We start from the raw sequence: 16,444 nt of genomic DNA on the forward strand, positions 1-16,444 counted from the left end.
GGACAAAACAACTAACCCTTTTTAAAAATCTTTTTGCCCTAAGACAGGAAAACTTCTGGCATTATTTACCCTTTTTTATTTTTTTATAATACAAAGTGTTTGTATGCCTTCAGAAGACTTCAGAAGAGGGATATGATGTGCAACGTTTATAAAACATTTGGGCACTTTTACAGTATATACTCCCATTGATTTCAATTCAGACAAAGGGACATTTACTGAATTATTTATTTTGTGTGTCACAGAAGAAAGTCATATGGGTTTGAAACGACATGAGTGTGAGCAAATAATGTCAGAATGTTCATTTTTTGGTAAACTATCTCTGAATTGTTTTCTTTATTCCACAATCTTACAACTGGGATAAAGTTTTCCCAAAGCGCATAGCAGTCTTTAAAGTAAGAAATGAAAGACCAATAAGTAAGCCTTCGTTTCTTGGTTCAACAAGTCAATGGCAGGACAAAAGCACCTAAACTTTCACTGCAACAAGACACTTCAGCTCACACATTGAATAAAATCCCAAAAGCCACTTTTTATAACTGATATGTCCCTTGAGACCTTGTAAAAACAATCATTTTCTAAAAGACTGCTTGTGAAGAATTGTGCTTGAATAATCATTTCAATATTTTGGGGGCCAACACTAAAACATTACATTTTATTTAAAGCTGATTAGTCTGTGTAGAAGTCCTGAGCTTAAACTGTTTCCTGGTTGGAAACAGAAATCTTGAACCTGCTGTTTAGGCTTATTTACAGATGTAATTGTAAAGCATGTTTGACCACTGTGGTAGCCAGAGGGGCTCAGTTTCCTCAATTGAAATGCGGTACGACTGGCACATCCAGTCCTGTTGCAGTGTTGATAGTGTAAGTTAATGCATCTTGGAATGTTGCCACCTGCCATTAAACCTTCTCAGTCATTATTACTTCTCAGACACCACATTGATGCAAATGGTATACAGAGAACCCTCTGTGTAAGTTTTATGTACTAAATATCAGTTACCTGCTTTTTGTTTGAAAAACTGAAAAACATTAACCAGCTCATGAAGGGTATCTTACCATGTGGGTATTTGAAATGACATTTCAAGCAGTGTCCTGCAGTGTGACAAGCGACACTTGTCACACTAAACTAGTGTTTAGCAACACTTATAATATTAGTTCACCCAAAAATGAAAATGTAGTCATTGTTTACACACCACTGTGTTGTTATAACCCTATATGACTTTCTTTCTTTTTCTTAACACAAAGGGAGAAATTGTGAAAAAATTTTGTTCTCAGTGATGCCATACAATGGCAGTTTATGGTGACCACCTATTCAAGCATCAAAAGGACACAAAAGTATAATTCAGAAGTCTAATAAAGTATTGTATTCTACTCATGTCTTGTTCAGAAGGAATACGATAAGATTTGGTGAGAAACAAACTGAAATCAAATGTATTATTAAGTGAAACTCTTGACCGACCGTTGAACTTATGTGCACGTTCATGAGTCTGCATGAGAGCATTAGAGCTCTTTGCACAAGAGCAGCAGCAGTTATGCTGCCACTCGTGTGGTGGGCTGTTCAAGCGAAAACTCATTTTGTTTAACTTCAACAGGACCACCAGCGATATTAACAACAGAAAATACAACATAGTTGCAAACAAACCAAAGAACAGAACTTTCTAAACTACTTACTAACTTACTAAACTTCTATAAGTTTGTAGTCAAAGAATTGTTTTGAGTCCTCAACCAAACAGACAGATGGAGGAAGCTAGAATGTCTGTTACCTCTTCTCCATTTTGACTTGAAGAGAGTGATACCTCCGCAAAAAATAAATAAACAATTGGTATGTGTAACATTCTCAGCCAAAATCAAGTCTTTTTTAGCCGGCTCATGAGATGCTGGCTTTAATATACTGTTATGAGAAAGTTTTTGGACTGTTGCCCGTTCACAGTGTATGGAGTTACTCGCGCAATGCTGAAAATAGAAAACAAGCGTTTGATAGAATGTACCGTTGCTCGTCAAACCTGGTAGGATAAAAACTCTGATTAACATAAGAAAGATAGCTTTTATTGCATGTTGTTTGCTGTCAGGTTAGGACACGGTGTGACTGTGGCTGCCTGTAGCCTCTATGTTTCTGTTTGATTTCCGAGTCTGTTTGATTTCCAAGTTCTGTTCTCTGTTCTCTGTTTTTATTTTTTTTTTTTTTTGCAGCTATGTTGTGTTCTTTTGTCACTATCGCTGTGGCGGACCTGTTTTTAGAGAAACAAAACAAAACCCAAAGCGATGGGGCTGTGTGAACTGTTGCTCTCGTGCACTATAATGAAGGCGCACAGGAGAATAACAGTCGGTCCACAGTTTCACTAAATAATACAGTACATTAGATTTCGGTTTGTTTCTCACCAAACCTTATCGTATGCTTCATAACAATCATGAGTCTCATGGAATAATTTATTAGACTTCTGAATAATACTTTTGAAGCTTGAAGAGGCAGTCACCATAAACTGCCATTGTATGACATCATTAAGGACAACATTTTTTTTCACAATTTCCCCTTTTTGTTAAGAAAAAGAAAGAATGTCATATAAGGTTATAACAACACAGGCGCTGTCCAGAGTGGTGAGGACAGCGGAGGAGGCCATCAGGACTTCTCTCCCCTGCATCATAGACACCTACATCCAGCGATGCAGGACAAGGGCCAGGAGAATTATCAAGATTTTCACCACCCCGAATACAGACTCTTTTCAGTGCTCCCATCAGGGAAGTGCTACCAGATCCTGAAGATCAACACAGAGAGACTCAGGAAGAGTTTGTATCCTCAGAAAATCTGGCTAGTGAATGGGGACACTGAGAGTCTGTATATTCCAGCTTCGCACAGACACAAAACAGTTTGCACTATAATTTTAATTAACTAAAAATTTTGCACACTGTATAGTTCTGTATACTGTGTACATTTGTACAACCTAACCTTAACCTAACCCATTTTGCATATTTTCTACTATATTTTATTTATTCACCTTATATTTCTTTATAGTCTATATATTTTATTCTATTTTTAATTTTTTTTTATCATTATGTGGGTGTATGTCCTTAGTTCGTTGTTGGTTCTGTTTGTTGTTGCACTGTGGGACGAGGAACTAAGGAAAAACATTTCACTACATTACATCACATGTATGTAATATGTATGTGACAAATAATAAACCTTGAACCTTGAGCCTTGAGTAAACAATGACTGAATTTTAATTTCTGGGTGAACTATCCCTTTAACATTTTTCTAAATCTTGTATTATTTTTAATTATTACAAATGCAGCTTTTTTTTTCTTTTTTTCTTTTTTTTTTATAAAAAAATCTAATCATTAATTTTAAAATGTAGTAAGTACCAATTAACACTTCTTTCATTAAACATTAGCAAACATAACATTAAACAGAAGCTTGCTATTTGTCAGATGCTGAGTAAAACAAAGGTGCTTAAAGGGTCATAACAAATAACACTATATTACCCAAGAAGGAATACATTTATAATATACACTGGCGGCCAAAGGTTTGGAATAATGTACAGATTTTACTGTTTTGGAAGGAAATTGGTACTTTAATTCACCAAAGTGGCATTCAACTGATCACAAAGTACAGTCAGGACATTACTGATGTAAAAAACAGCACCATCACTATTTGAAAAAAGTCATTTTTGATCAAATCTAGACAGGCGCCATTTCCAGCGGCCATCACTCCAACACCTCATCTTGAGTAATCATGCTAAATTGCTAATTTGGTACTAGAAAATCACTTTCCATTATATAAAACACAGTTTAAAGCTGTTTGGTTCGTTAAATTAAGCTTAACATTGTCTTTGTGTTTGCTTTTGAGTTGCCTCAGTATGCAATAGACTGGCATGTTTTAAGGTCAATATTAGGTCAAAAATGGCAACAACAAAAAAGAAACAGATTTCTATAGAAAATCATCAGTCAATCATTGTTTTGAGGAATGAAGGCTATACTGCTTGAAATTGCCAAATAAATGAAGATTTCATACAAAGGTGTACACTACAGTCTTCAAAGAGAAAGAACAACTGACTCTAACAAGGACAGAAAGAGATGTGGAAGGCCAGATGTACAACTAAACAAGAGGATAAGTACATCAGAGACTCTAGTTTGACAAATAGACGCCTCACATGTCCTCAGCTGACAGCTTCATTGAATTCTACCCGCTCAACACCAGTTTCATGTACAACAGTAAAGAGAAGACTCAGGGGTGCAGGCGTTATGGGAAGAATTGTAAAGAAAAAGCCACTTTTGAAACAGAAAAACAAAAAGAAAAGTTAGAGTGGGCAAAGAAACACAAACATTGGACAACAGATAATTGGAAAAGAGTGTTATGGATCTTAAACCCATTAAGCTTTTGTGGGATCAGCTAGACTGTAAGGTGCGTGAGAAGTGCCCAACAAGACAGCCACATCTATGGCAAGTGCTACAGGAAGCGTGGGGTGAAATGTCACCTGAGTATCTGGACAAACTGACAGCTATAATGTCAAGAATGAAAATCTGTCATCGCTGCACGTGGAGGATTTTTTCTTTGAAGTAGTTTGAGGAGTTCTGATTATTTTTTTCAAATTGTAATAGTAATATGTCACGTTATTAATGTCCTGATTATACATTGTGATCAGTTGAATGCCACTTTGGTGAATAAAAGTACCAATTTCTTTCCATAAGAGCAAAATCTGTACATTATTCCAAACGTTTGACCGCCAGTGTACATGTATGTTTAATTTTAAGAAAATATTTGTTATTTAGGAAATTAGGATTAGGGATTGGATTTTTTAATCTAGCTTTGAAATCAATAATGAGTAAATGTCTCTGAATATGATGTAGATGTATGATCCTCCTATGTGTACCTCCTCATAATTATTCATAAGAATGTGTGGCCTTAACCTAAATGGCAAGTTTTTCTGCCATCCTGAAGCATTTCCCGAAGAGCATTTGCATTCCGCAAAAGAACAAATCTGCACATGACCCTGCTCTCCTGAAATATTTGTTTGCAACAAGTGTTTTTATAGAAGAGTGTCTAGAGTTATGAACAATTGGACAATGGCTTGTTTGAAACACTTACTTTATTTTACTCAAAAATATATATTTTCGATGCAGGGTACAAATACAAACAGCTTTGCATTTATTTGTGCATTCATTTAGAAATTTTATTTAAAAAAGAAACCAAATGTCCTGTGTGTATTTGTGTATTGCATTGTGAGATTTCAGTGCAGTGTATCAATTTTGGTATGTGCACACATGGCTAGAGAATTAATTATAATTTTTATAATGTATTGATTGCAGAGTTGTACTTGAGACTGGACCATATTGTTATGGTCTTGGTCTTGTCTTGGACTCAAGAGCATTTGAACTCGGTCTTGACTCCAACAAGTGTGGAATCTGACTTTTCCACGAGACCAGTCGAGTCCCTTCAGAAAATAAACCATGAGCGCTTTGACTCAGTGATGTGCACAGACCTTAGCAGGGACAGGGGCAGAAGGATAAAAAAGGGTACTGATTTAAAAAAAAACATTTTATGAGTGGCAATTATAAATACTTAACTAATTTCTTTATTTAAACATTTTCTTGTATATATATATATATATATATATATATATATATATATATATATATATATATATATATATATATACTGTACATAATGTTTTTCCATTTTTCCTTTATCACAAATAATAGCCTATTCTGTTATACTTCTCACAAAAAGCACCATGGTATTTCACTTTTTTATTTGTTTATTTTCAGGCATGGTCTGTGATAACCCCATATTTTTGACATGTGTCATAGTAAAACCATGCTATTTTTAAAAGTACCTTGGAGTACCATGACAGCATCATGAAATATGAACATGATCAATCATTCAGTACCATGGCATTACCCTGGTAACGTGGTGCACAGTGCGAAGGCGTGATGAGAAAGTGCAAGTGTGGGGTGATCGACTGTGTCCCATGTATGCTACCGGGTCCTTGAATAACCTATAACATGCGAGTAAGGGCAGCCAGTTAAGTCCCTAGGGTATGATGGTGCCCCCATAGGGAGTTGGTGCCCTATGCAGACTGCATAATATGCGAATAGGGAGCGGCGGCATTGTGGTAGCCTAATGGTATTTTTCTGAAAGTGATTAGTCTAATGGCTTATTAGTTTCAACAAAACCAACTGGCTTTGGCTGAACCAGACAGCTCCTTCAATTTACATCATGGGCAACATTTAATTTATATCACTGAAAGCAACGTGACTGCTCCCATTATAATTCATAAATCTGCTTACACTAGAGTTATGCGATGTCAGAAATGTGGTAGCAGTCGAGTATTATTCTTTTGATGAACTTACAGCACAATACGTGGAGTGGACTTTTTATCTGACCTGTTACTCGTCTGAGGTAATGGCACTTCGATGATCCGGGGTGAATTCAAAACTGCATTTTTTGCTTTCTTGAAGGGCACTCCTGCGGGAGGGGATGCCACTCGAAAGCTTGTTTGAAATGAAAGTAAGAAAATGTATCTTTTTTTGGAGGGCCCTTCCACAAAACTGTTAGCGAAGGGTATATTCATACAGTAATGCCATCTTTCCTTCAGAGTACCCACTTCAAGGGCTCTGCACTTTGGAGTGAGTAGAGGGCATAATGAGGATCACTTGTGATTAGAATCTGCCCCCGATCTGCTGTAGAGTGCTCTTAAAGGCACCTCCACTTTATTTTCTTTACTACCCCGCGATTTACATAGAAATCTCATATTAACACATTATTAATATTATTGTGAGATTATGATGAGATTTTAATTTTGTTTTATTTAACTATTTTAATTTAATTATTAAAATTTCTCCCCTTTTTCTGGATGACCAAAAGGGCACCTTTAGCTTTGTGAACGAAAGGGGCAGGGGCTTGAGCCTCTGCTGCCCCACTTCTGTGCACATCAGTGCTTTGACTTATCTGAAAAACATTCCTCTTACTGACAATATCAGTGGTCATGATGTGTGTCCCATATTTCTGTTGGCTGTGTAGCTGAATCAGAACTAGTGATGCCCGATCCACTAATGAATTTTTCACTGGAGTCAGTTCTTTTCAGTAAGTCGGCCAAACAGGTTAGTCCGCTTCATTCGGACTGCCCTGCAGTGGTTTCTCACTCCGTAAAACAGTATAGGGATATTTAAGAACACAGAGAACAAACAGAGTGCTAGATGAAGTCAATATTTACCTACAATGATTTAAAACAAAATGCTCCTTTTTTGAGAGTTAACTTTGAACTTCAACTAATGCTGTCATGTGAATAAAGCGTGCACGCCGAACGCGTTTTTGCATCCGTCCATGCTGTTTTTCAGTTGTTTTCCTATGTAAACGTTCTATACAGACGTCTTTGACTGCTGCGGTGCACGTATATCTTTGTTTTCATTGTTTCACGCAGGAGCACCACAATTTTTTCAAGTTCTTTTGTCAAGTTAAAACTGTTAAAAATGCATCTTGAGATACCTGCGTTCTGCTCTAAAAATGCTCCGTCATGCGTTTTTTGTGCAAGAATGTGTTTTATCTAAAAGGCCTCTAAGTCTTTTAGAAGTACTGTACTTTAGTTAAGAGTTACATACAGTATGTGTATAATATAAAAAAATATATAAAAATACTTCTCTCATTGTCATCAGAATTGAATGGGTTGGTATTGTTTTTGCACCCTGAGATGAAATCCTGCATGGCGGAGGAAAGCATAAATGCTTACTTGACTAACAATTAATGAAATATAGTAGTGCAACTGAAATTGTAAACAAATAGAAAGTAAAGATTTAGAATCACTTACTATGAATACAGTTTGTCATATTTAATACAGTATTGTTTGGTTTTTAGGTCAATTTTATTAATAGTACAGTAATACTGTATTTTGTATTGCAGAAATGTTTACTTGACTTCCAATGAATGGAATACAATAGTACACAGAAGCTTGTAGTTAATATTACCATTCTAAGTCACATAGGCACCATGCACCTTTAATTTGAGTTTTTTACTGACATAATGTTAATGCTGATATGACAGAATTGTAATACAATTGTGTTAATTTAAAGGTGCAATATGTAACAATTTTCATGTAATATTCGCCTTTTTTTGCCAATGAGTGAACGGCTTGTAACGCAACTTAAAAAATTAGCCCTTCCCGGACTTCCTAGGTTGCCTATTAAAGCCTGTAGACTAATTTTCATGTGAAGGGAGCGGGACGCTTCCGGGAAAATCCAAAGGATGTGACGTTTATGCGCACTCCCAAGAGCCTTCTACTGAATCCTGTCTGGCTAAGTGGGAATGTGATGGTGGTCGAGCGAAAACTAGAGTGAACATCGGCAGGGCATTTGATTCCCGGTGGGACCTTCGTTTTGGGGATCAAAACCGACCCTGAATTGACATTCTTCTTATTGGACAGATAAGCTTACATAACTGCAAATTGATCTGTGTAATTTTAGCTAACTTGATCTTGCCTGAACAGTAACTGTCATAATCAATGTTAATCTGTAATTATTCAGCTAGGTAAACTACAATAACACATGAAATTAATGCTAGACAGTGTTCAAGATAATGCAAAAAGACCCATTCATTAGTGTAACATAACTTGGTTATACAGAAAATATATACATTCTATTATTATAAAACAATAGCGCATCGATATATCAAAATGTCAGTTGTGATGGAATCACATCAATACTGAACTGTGTCAACATATTTATAATGTACAATCTATTTTATAAACAGCTACTGTCATCATCCACCAAATTTAGCTAACAGCTATTGATAAAGCTGGCTGGCTTGCTAACGCCAACATAGGCTATCGTATAAATGCAGTCAATGTATAATGCAAAGAAAAGTGATTACTTCAAACTACAGACTCTCATAGTCAGACCTATATCCACACTTTGTTTTAGCCCTGTTCCAGCACTGGAGAGTCAAATATAATATACAGTCTCAAAGTTTGTATTAAAACAATCATAACTGTGTAATTTGAATTATGCTACCTCATCTGTCAGCATGATGTCAGTGAATCACATTCAGTCTCTGTACGTTATTGTTGCTCCAATTTTGGAATGTGGCCTTTATAATTTAGTTTTTGACACACAATTTATTTTTTCTAATATGTCAAAATGTCAAATGTTAATATGAGTGGGTTGTCTCTCTCCACATGGAATGTGAATGGGTTGGGGCACCCCATAAAAAGAAGGAAGGTTATTTATTTTCTTAAACGTAAGATATATGATATAGTGTTTCTTCAAGAAACACATCTTTCCCCGCAGGAAGCTGAAAAATTTGGGAAGATATGGGGTGGACATGTTTCCTTTAGTGCTGGCTCAAGTAAGAGCAGGGGAGTCATTATGTTGATAAGTAAATATCTGCAATTCAAATGTCTCAAACAGAGTAAGATAAATTAGGAAGAGTCATTATTGTTTTAGCAGAAATTCAGGGGCAAAGGTTGATTATGGCTAATATTTATGCACCTAACGCTGATGATCAGGGCTTTTTTATAGATCTTGAAGAGATACAGCAAACCACCGGCACCCCTCATGATATAATATTGGGAGGAGACTTTAATCTATTGATGGACTCAGTCATTGATCATAGTGAAGCAAAAGTGTGTAAGCCCCCTACAGCAACATTGACGCTTCACAGGATGTGTAAAAATCTTGGTCTTATAGATATTTGGAGACTTTTGAACCAATCTGGTATGGACTATACATTTTTGTCATCAGTCTATAAGATTTATTCAAGAATATATATTTTTTAAGTCCCTCGTTTCATCTGTTGTGGATTGCTCAATTGGAAACATTTTAGACTCAGATCACACCCTGGTGAGTTTAGAGGTGTTGCCACATACGAAGAAAAAGAAATCATATAGTTGGCACTTTAATGTATCTCTTTTGCAAAATCCTGATTTCCAACAAACGTTAAAGGCCGAAATTATTGTTTATGTGGAGACCAACTGGTCCTCAGTATCTTCTGTGGGCGTGGCTTGGGAGGCACTTAAGGCGGTTCTTAGGAGTCAGATCATACAGTATGCCTCATTCATCAAAAAATCCAAAGCACGAGAACTCGTGGAGTTGGAGAGAATATTAAAAGTACCGAGACAGAGCTGAAGCGCCGAATGTCGTCTGTTGGCCTCAGAGAATTGACCCGATTGAAATTCAGATATAATACTATTTTGTCACAGAAGGTGGAGTTTTGGTTATTTAGGCCAAGACAGTCATACTTTGAGTCTGGGGACAAAGCAGGGAAGCTTTTGGCTAGATATATAAAGCAGAGAGAGTTTTTTTCTACCATTCCCACAGTGAAATCTGCTGGTGGTGAAAATTTTACCTCAGCCATTGATATTAATAATGCCTTTAAAGAGATCTATCTTGATCTTTATAGTCCGTCTTCGTCTACTGATGAAGATATTAGAAAATTTGAGGAACCATTAGAACTCCCTAAATTGACGACTGAGCAAAAAATCCTCTTGATTCTGAGATAACCTTGGAGGAACTTGACGAGTTAATTAAGGCCTTGCCTACAGGCAAGGCTCCAGGGCCAGATGGCTTTGCCACTGAATTTTTTAGACCTTATGCTACAGAACTGGCTCCACTAGAAGTTAAAAGTTTATACAAAATCATTAAAGAATGGAAAGCTTCCACCAACCATGACACCGGATAAGTCTGATTCTTAAAAAGGACAAAGATCCAAGTGAGTGTAAGAGTTACCGTCCAATTTCCCTGATCTAGCTAGATGTTAAAATTTTGTCAAAAATTTTGGCTAACCGATTAAGTTATGACATCTCATATACATACAGATCAGGTGGGGTTCATTCGGGGCTGCAGCTCTTCTGATAACATTAGGCGTTTCATCAATACCATGTGGTCAGTGGTGAATGATCAGACTCCGGTTGCTGCCATCTCACTTGATGCCATGTTCAGTGTAAGTTGATAAAACTAAGAAAATTTACAAAATAAAATGGTGTTGTTTCTACATAAGATAGTTTAACCACGAATAGAATCAAAATATGAAATCGCTCACTCGTTCTGTATTCTCTATAATGATTGCCACACAATGCACTAAATAGGAAATGAAAGCATAGCGGTAGTTCCCTATCTGTCACTCACTCGACGTTGTGTCAATGTAGTGACACTACAGGTCACTCAAGGGAGCCCCAAACACCTCTGCTTTTTTGAAAAAAGTCCAATGAGAATTGGTGAGTGGAATTTGCATGCCACTTCCCCGGACATACGGCTATAAAAGGAGCTGGTATGCAACCACTCTCTTCGGAGCCGAGCGGTTCTATTCATTATAGCTGAATTCATCCGTGAAGTTCATTCATCACTTCTGCTGGATTCTACAGCACATTTCAGCAGCTTCTCCCCCTCTGCACCCGTGGAGTGCAGAGAATGCCCTTGGGCGCTTCGGCAGAAACAACTAAAAGAGTAAATTCTAAAAAGAGTATATTTTCTTTCTAAAAGAGCGGCACATACAAATAAGTCTTTTTATAGATGTCTTTCTGTTTGCGTGTTATTCCTGGTTGTGGTCATTATCTCTCCGCTTCTGACGGCCACGATCACTGTCTTAAGTGTCTGGGCGCTTCCCACGCAGAGACATCGTTCGTGGATGGGTCTTGTCCTCATTGCGAGAACATGACCATGGCAACGTTGCGGTCATGGCTTGCATTCATAAGAAAGCAAGCCACCCCAGCGGCTCTCCGCCTCGGTCCTTCTATCTATGGGTATGAGGCTGTGCTGGTTAGCACTGGGGGTGATTTGGGGACCTCAATGGGACCACCTCCGCCGGGTATCCCCCCACGGACCTCCTATTCCCCAGCACGCTCGCTTGCCCTGGTCGGGCGCTCGGACGAGATCGCTGGCTCATCTCAGGGCGAGTTCGACCTCTCGTTCGGAGCCCAGGAAGAAGACGAGTTATCAAGCGCAGCATCGGAGAGCGGGCTCGTACAGTCGGACGCAGAGGCTTCGGGGTATTCGGTGATCCCCCAGGTGGATAAGACACTCGCGGTGCACTTGTGTCCACAGAGCGCCACCTTCTAGTGCGGGTGCCCGAAACTCCCGTCCAGGGCCTGTAGGTTTACGTCATCCCTGATGGCTAAGGCCCACGGTGCCGCTGGACAAGCCGCCTCCACCCTGCACACCATGGCTCTCCTGCAAGTACACCAAGCCAAGGCGCTAAAAGAACTGCACGAGGGTAGTTCTGACCCGGGATTGATGCAGGAACTGCGCTCGGTGACCAACCTCACTCTCCGGGCGACAAAGGTCATGGCGCGGTCTCTCGTGCAGGTGATGTCCACCCTGGTGGTCCAGGAGCACCACCTTTGGCTCAACTTTGTTGAGATGCGAGAGGCTGACAAGGCACGGTTCCTTGACTCCCCCATCTCCCAGGTTGGCCTATTTGGCGATACAGTTGAGGACTTTGCCCAGTAGTTCTCGGCGGTGAAGCGCCAGATGGAGGCCATATAACACATCCTGCCCCGGCGTGGCTCAAGACCCCGCACCCCGTCTACTCATCGCCAAGGGTGTCCTCCTGCAACTGAAACACTGGTTCCACCGCAGCCCGCCCCCGTGGCCCAGCCCCGGCATGGAGCCCAGTGCAGGAAGCAGACGCCACCCGTCTCACGGCCGGCCGCCAAGAACCCGAGGAAGGCTTTGAAGCACCCCTGAGATGGGCAACCCAGGGGAAAGGAGACCCGCTTCTCTGAAGCTGGTGAGCAGACCACTCCATCCCCCGGTGGAGGACCGGGAGGAGAATCTTTTGTTTCATTTTCATTTAATTTTGCCACATTTTCAAGAGGCTGCGGTACCCAAAAATTCAACAGAAGAGCGGTTTTCTTGTTCCCTGGGTCACATGTCCAGTGCGCACGGCTGTCGTCACGACCACTGACCACCGTCCCATCTTTGCAGGTATGGCACTCCAGCGGCGGTCCCCCCGCCCCTGTGCGCCCAGCTGTGGCACAAACATGCCCACATGAGGTTGGGTCTGGTGGACTACGGGGATGAGACTCTTCCTCCCCCCTCCTCGGCCAATCTTATGGTGGGCAGCAGGAGCCGGGTAAGTGCTTCGATGTCCCTGGACTCAGCATGGCCACGGGGCTTGAATCTCCTTGACGTGGCACCTCGAGCTCCGCCCCACCGCGAGGCCCCACCTGCCGGTAAGTCCGACGTGATCATTCCCTTGGTCCCCCTCGCCCGGAGTTTGGGTGCGTGGCTCACGCTTTAAAACCTGTCGTGATGGCTGACCCGGACCGTCCGACTCGACTACACAATTCAGTTCACCAGGCGCCCGCCCAGGTTCAGCGGCATCCGCTTCACCTCGGTGAAGGACAAGAACGCCGCTACCTTGCGTGTGGAGATTGCTACCCTTCTGCGCAAGGGCGCGATAGAGCCTGTCCCTCCAGCCGAGATGAAGAAAGGGTTCTACAGCCCTTACTTCATCGTACTGAAGAAAGACGGTGGGTTGCAACCAATCCTGGACCTGTGAGTACTGAACCGGGCTTTGCACAGACTCCCGTTCAAGATGCTGACACAAAAACATATTCTAGCGAGCGTCCGGCAAGATTGGTTCGTGGCGGTAGACCTGAAGGACGCGTACTTCCATGTCTCGGTCTTACCTCAACACAGACCCTTCCTGCGGTTTGCCTTCGAAGGCCAGGCGTACCAGTACAAGGTCCTCCCCTTTGGCCTGTCCTTGTCCCCTCGCGTATTCACGAACGTCGCAGTGGCAGCCCTTGCCCCGCTAAAGGAAGTGGGCGTCCGCCTCCTCAACTATCTCAACGACAGGCTTATCCTAGCTCACTCTCGAGAGTTGCTGTGCACACACAGGGACCTCATGCTCTGGCACCTCAGCTGACTGGGGCTTCGGGTAAACTGGGAAAAGAGCAAGCTCTCCCCAGTTCAGAGCATCTCTTTTCTTGGTTTGGAGTTGGACTCAGTCTCGATGACAGTGTGCCTCACGAATGAGCGCACACAGTCGGTGCTGAACTGTCTGAAGGCGATCAGATGGAGAACAACGGTTCCACTGAAATTTTTTCAGAAGCTCCTGGGGCATACTGCATTCTCAGAGGCGGCCACACTGCTCGGGTTGATGCATATGTGACCGCTTCAGCACTGGCTTCAGACTCGAGTCCCGAGATGGGCATGGCGCCACGGGACACATCGCGTGACCATCACGCCGATCTGTCGCCGCCTCTTCAGCCCTTGGACTGACCTTGCATTTCTATGGGCAGGGGTTCCCCTAGAGCAGGTCTCCAGGCGCGTCGTGGTTACAACAGATGCCTCCAAGACGGGCTGGGGCACCGTATGCAATGGGCATACAGCCGCCGGCTCCTGGACTGGCCCACGGCTGCGTTGGCACATTAACTGCCTAGAGTTGTTGGCAGTACTGCTCGCCCTGCTGAGGTTTCAGCCGTTGATCCAGGGCAAGCACGTGTTGGTCTGGACGGACAACACAGCATCAGTAGCATACATCAACCGCCAAGGCGGTCTACGCTCCCATTGCATGTCACAACTCGCCCGCCGTCTCCTCCTCTGGAGTAAGCAGCGCCTCAAGTCGCTACGAGCCACTCACATTCCGGGCGACCTCAAAGGACGTGCTGTCACATCAGGATACCCTCAGGGGAGAGTGGAGACTCCTCCCTCAGGTGGTCCAGCTGATTTGTTGTTGATTCGGTCGAGCACAGGTAGAACTGTTTGCTTCCCGGGAATCCTCCCACTGCCCGCTTTGGTACGCCCTGACCGAGGCACCCCTCGGTATAGATGCGTTGGCACACAGCTGGCCCCCTGGACTACGCAAATATGCATTTCACCCAGTGAGCCTACTTGCACAGACCCTGTGCAAGGTCAGGGAGGACGAGGAGCAGATCATCCTAGTCTCACCCTACTGGCCCACCCAGATGTGGTTCTCGGATCTCACGCTCCTCGGGACAGTGCCTCTTTGGCAGACATCTGCAGAGCAGCGGGCTGGGCAACACCCAACACGTTTGCGAGTTTCTACAATCTCCGGGTTGACCCGGTCTCGTCCCGTGTATTGGCAGGCACGAGCAGGTAAGTTCTGGGACAACTGGCCGGGTGTACCGCTTGCGCATAGCGCCTTTCCCCTCCCTTGAGGTGAAGACGTGCGCTCTTGACTCCCAGCCGTGTTCACAGACTGTAATCTCTGGATGACTTTCCTCCTTAGCCCTCTGGCAGTTGAGTTTGCGGAGAAACTCACTGACTGGCCCAGTACGTGCGCTAATGAGCCCCTGTACTGAGGTAGGTGCTCCACATGTGCTTGTTCCCCGAAGGCGACCCCATGTGATATCTTCCGCAAAATCATTTCCCTTTTGGCAAACTGCGCCTTCCTTGGGCAGAGGCCCCTCTGCCCCCGGTCGCCATGCTCTGTAGAAACTCCTCCCCCTTCGGGTAGGACCTACCATGGGACCTCACCCCATGGCATACTTCCGACAAGACTCGGTAAGACCATGTGATGTATTCCACTCAAAATACCCCCCCTCTTTTTGGGTGGGGTGTGGTCTCCGTGGTGTCTTCCCCTTGGGAGGGACACCCCCCAACGCAGACACTTATGGCTCCCAGTCAGTTAACAAATTCCACTCTTTTTGGGGAGGAAAAAGAGGGAAAAGATGCCTCAGCTGGGCTAGCCTGTCCCTATAGTTGGGCAGTCGACTTGCTCCTGATGGATTGTTCGACGCTCATAAGAGCATTGGGGGAAGATATGTGACAGCCTGGTGCACTGGCTATGAGGCACACAGCAATGTGCCCCTCACACACCACCAGTTCACGTAACACAGTTCAGCTAGTTGTGGCGTTTTGTATAGGGACTCCTAGTGTCACAACGTCGAGTGAGTGACAGATAGGGAACATCCTGGTTACTTTCTTAACCTCTATTCCCTGATGGAGGGAATGAGACGTTGTGTCCCTCTTGCCACAACGCTGAACTACCCGCTGAAATGGCCGGGACCTGGTCTTGGCTCCTCAACACAAAACCTGAATGAGTGGTTGCATACCAGTGGTTTATACCCATATGTCTGGGGGAGTGGCATGCAAATTCCAATCGCCAATTCACATTGGCCTTTTTTAAAAAAAGCAGAGATGTTTGTGGCTCCCAAGAGTGATCCCTAGTGTCAATACATCGACACAACGTCTCGTTCCCTCCATCAGAGAACGGAGGTTACAAAAGTAACCAGGACTTTCTATCAAGAAGACTCGTAGTAGTTGGGCACATCATTCTCTCATACATAATTTCGTTTAACCAATCATATCACACCTCTCCCTTTATAGGTCCATGAACATCCTCCTATACTGCTGCCTACAGTGTGCCTACGTGGCAATCTCCTCCACCCCTTCCACCACCAGTTGAGTCCTGGTCCTTCTGCGGGGGGTAGGCTCCTCAAACAAAAACATAATCTATATTAGACTATAAAAAAAAAACTGATTGACTGTCCCACAGAGATCA

This window comes from Myxocyprinus asiaticus, chromosome 3, assembly GCF_019703515.2.
Source record: "Myxocyprinus asiaticus isolate MX2 ecotype Aquarium Trade chromosome 3, UBuf_Myxa_2, whole genome shotgun sequence".
Taxonomy (NCBI): domain Eukaryota; kingdom Metazoa; phylum Chordata; class Actinopteri; order Cypriniformes; family Catostomidae; genus Myxocyprinus; species Myxocyprinus asiaticus.